Source organism: Erinaceus europaeus, chromosome 12 (assembly GCF_950295315.1).
Source record: "Erinaceus europaeus chromosome 12, mEriEur2.1, whole genome shotgun sequence".
In the NCBI taxonomy this organism is placed as follows: Eukaryota; Metazoa; Chordata; class Mammalia; order Eulipotyphla; family Erinaceidae; genus Erinaceus; species Erinaceus europaeus.
Window position 1 is genome coordinate 93,952,841 of NC_080173.1, and position 4,107 is coordinate 93,956,947.

General features: G+C 45.0%; 1 long non-coding RNA gene across 1 annotated transcript; it reads right to left on the bottom strand.

The window, feature by feature from the left end:
- Positions 1 to 501: 501 nt before the first annotated feature.
- On the bottom strand, positions 502 to 3,907 carry LOC132541761 (uncharacterized). The gene is made up of 2 exons (XR_009552858.1): positions 3,844 to 3,907; positions 502 to 714 (listed from the first exon to the last, which is right to left on the bottom strand). It is a non-coding gene; the product is annotated as an uncharacterized LOC132541761 (long non-coding RNA).
- Positions 3,908 to 4,107: the final 200 nt, after the last annotated feature.

The window sequence follows — 4,107 nt, forward strand, 5'->3', positions numbered from 1 at the left end:
GCTGGGACTCGCACTTAGAATCCACTGTTCCTGGAGGCCATTTGTTGCCCTTTTGTTGTCCTTGCTGTTTATCATTGTTGTAGTTGTTATTTGCTATCGTTGTTGTTGGATAGGACAGAGAGAAATGGAAAGAGGAGAGGAAGACAGAGAAGGCGAGAGAAAGACAGACACCTGCAGACCTGCTTCACCGCTGTGTGAAGCCCCCCCCCCCCCCCCCGCAGGTGGGGAGCCGGAGGCTCGAACCCGCATACTTACGCTGGTCCTTGAGCTTTGCGCCAAGTGCACTAAACCTGCTGCACTACCGCCCACCCGCCCTCCCTCCCAGGCTTCTCTTTTATCTGAATTTTTTAAAGAATGAAAAGGTGGGCTGGGAAGTAGTGAAATCATGTATTCGTGAGGTCCTGGCACAGCGAAGTCAATCAGTCGATCAATTCTTGAACAGTCCTAGTCTGTGTGTCCACACTGATACATGCACACATACAAAGCAAGTCCAGACAGACGCATGTTGAACTTAATTTTAATGCACAGGATTAGAAAAGCTAGAGGAGCCCTTTTTTTTTTTTGACATTATGCACTTCTACACCATTTAAATAAGCTGCAAAGAGTATCTCACTTTTATAGTTGAAAAACTGTGAAGAGAATAGCGGTCGATCCTTTAAGAGGTTCCTGGAGCGCTTTGATCATTAACATCTCAGAGGCAAGCATGACTGCCACCTGGTGGTCCCAAAATGATATGATAAATTGTTTCACTAAGGGTTTCTCTAAATCAACGCCCCTGTCATTCATGGTGAATATATATATATTGATTTAATAATGATCATCACAACTGTAGGATAAAAGGGATACAATTGGGAGTCGGGCAGTAGCGCAGCGGGTTAAGCGCAAGTGGTGCAAATCGCAAGGACTGGCATAAGGATCCCGGTTCGAGCCCCCAGCTCCCCACCTACAGGGGAGTCGCTTCACAGGTGGTGAAGCAGGTCTGCAGGTGTCTAACTTTCTCTCCCCCTCTCTGTCTTCTCCTCCTCTCTCCATTTCTCTTCTGTTCTATCCAACAACGACATCAATAACAACAATAATAACTACTACAACAATGAAAAGCAACAAAAGCAAAAATAAATATATATATATTTATTTAAATATATATATATGGATACAATTCCACACAATTTCCACCACCAGAGTTCCGTATCCTATCCCCTCCATTGGAAGCTTTCCTATGCTTTAACCCTCTGGGAGTCTGGAGCCAGGGTCATTATGGGGTACAGAAGGTGGAAAGTCTGGCTTCTGTCATTGCTTCTCCACTGGATGTTTTGTTGTTGGGGAGGAGACAGCTATCCTGTGTATGGTAGTGTCTTTAGCAGCAATTCTTGCCCTATCTTCTACAAGCCATTGCCACTCTGTCCCCAAGTTGTAACGGGATGGCAGGGTGGGGGGAGCTCCTGGTTGAGGTCCACTAATCTAAAAGATGAAAGTAAAGAAACTAAATGTGTTCATTAATTCACCACCAAGACACAGTGGGTGGGTATGTCACCACCTAGCCACACCTTACGTGTCTGGGATACTTTTTACTTAGAGAAGATTATCGTATTATTGTGGTTTGTTTTTGTTTTCATTTGATAAAACTGCTCTGCTATTTATAGAAAGCTATCATGAGGGGCTGGGTGGTGGCACACTGACTGAGCATGCATGTTACAGTGCGCAAGGACCCAGGTTCAAGCCCCCAGGCTCCCACCTGAAGGAGGACAGCTTCACGAGTGGTGAGGCAGGGCTGCAGGTGTCTCTCTGTCTCTTCCTCTCTATCTCCCCTTTCCTTCTCGATTTCTGGCTGTCTTTATCCAATAAATAAATGAAGATAATTTACATTTTTTTAAAAAAGAAAGCTATAATGGACCTTTTTCCTAACTAAGGTAATTTCTTTCACTTGGATGCTGCAGAGACATCTGACACTTTAGAAAAGTTTGTGAACTGACTGACTCACTATCTATTGCAGGCTCTTTTAGTAAACCTTCCTTCACATTCAAAGATGAAGCTCATATTCTTTTAAAAAAAATTTTATCTTTATTTATTAGATAGAGACAGCCAGAAATCAAGAGGGAAGGGGTAGATAGGGAGAGAGATAGATACCTGCAACATGGCTTCACCACTTGCAAAGCTTGACCCCTGCAGGTGGGAACGGGGACTCGAACTCATGTCCTTGCACGCTGTAACATGTGCGCTGAACCAGGTGCACCACCACCGGGCCCCAAAGCTCACATTCTGGAGCTGTCTTGTACTTTGGGTTTGGCACGTGAACTGAGCACACCTGTAAGGTGTGTGGCTTCAAGGTTTGGAAAGTGGGTGTGAAGATCCAGAAATGTGGTCACCTTTATGCTACCTTTATGAAGCAGACATGCCAGCACCTAGTCCTTACTTCACTGGCATTGAGAACTGGCAGTCAAAATAAATTAGCTGTTACCTGGATCAACAATAGTAGAGAATGTTCCATCCTCTGAATGGAGGCTGGACAACATACTCTATGTTACACCTGAGGAAGATGGGTCCTGATATTGGGCAGCTTGGAATGTTCCTACTCGTGCACAGAATGTGAGCTCAAATCTACAGGGATGCAGAGGTCACTTAGGCTCCTAAGCTGAATATGGGCCCCAGATCACATCAAATGGATGGGGTTTACAGTCAACAATATTTATACACCTTTCCCACATTAGGGAGCTACTCTCTTCCCTGATCCAGCTTTCTGGTCCTTTTTCCAGCCATGACATCACCTCCCCAGAAAATAACTTGGATCCACCTGCATATCAGATTTCAGGCTCAGGGAGAAAAAGAAAAAGAAAAAAAAATTGTATAGCCACAGGACCTTTGGAATATAACTAAAACATGCCTAGTAGCTATCTACAAAATGGAGGACTCTCCCCAACTCTTCATCTACACTATTCCAGCCTTTAGGTTCATGATTGGTCAACTGTTTGGCTTTGTATGTTAACTCTCTTTTTAACCACCAGGTACCAGATGCTAGCATGATGCCAACCAGACTTCCCTGGACAGACAACCCCACCAATGTGTCCTGGAGCTCCGCTTCCCCAGAGCCCCACCCCACTAGGGAAAGAGAGAGACAGGCTGGGAGTATGGATGGGCCTGTCAACACCCATGTTCAGTGGGGAAGCAATTACAGAAGTCAGACCTTCCACCTTCTGCATCCCATAATGACCCTGGGTCCATGCTCCCAGAGGGAATAAAGAATAGGAAAGCTATCAGGGGAGGGGATGGGATACAGAGTTCTGGTGGTGGGAACTGTGTGGAGTAGAGCAGTAGTACATCGGGTTAAGCGCATGTGACTCAAAGTGAAAAAACCGGTGTAAGGATCCCGGTTCGAGCCCCCGGCTCCCCACCTGCAGGGGAGTCGCTTCACAGGCGGTGAAGCAGGTCTGCAGGTGTCTATCTTTCTCTCCCCCTCTCTGTCTTCCCCTCCTCTCTCCATTTCTCTCTGCCATATCCAACAACAAGGACATCAATAACAATAACTAGAACAATAAAAAAGGGCAACAAAAGGAAGAATAAATAAACTATTAAAAAAAAAAAAAAACCACAGCAGGAGCTCCTACATGCAAAACTGAATCTTCCTCTCAGGTACCCTTGTCTAAGGAAACCTTCTCTGAAGAATTTACAAAGACTTATGACTACTGAGAGAGACTTCCTGAGAAAGACTTCCACAGGCACCACCTTCTAAGCCCTGCTCTCAACGCTGCCTGAAATGTGAAGATGGTTTTTTTTGGGACGTGAGTCTGCCATCTTCTCAGGCTGTGTGGGTACTTGATTAAAATCGGATTTTCTTACACCAACACTTACCTCTTGATTATCTCAAGAAGTGAGATAATGTCACAACAATCTGGGCTGTGTTTCTGAACAGGCTTCAAAGAAAAAAACTTTGTAGTAAGAATCTGGTGTTTCCTCTGAAGTGCCTTGGGATCTGATTTCTAAATTCATTCCTTTTTTTTTTGGCCTCCAGGGTTATTGCTGGGGCTCGGTGTCTGCACCACAAATCCACTGTTCCTAGAGGCTCCCCCGCCCCTTTATTGCCCTTGTTTTTCTATCACTGTTGTGGTTATTATT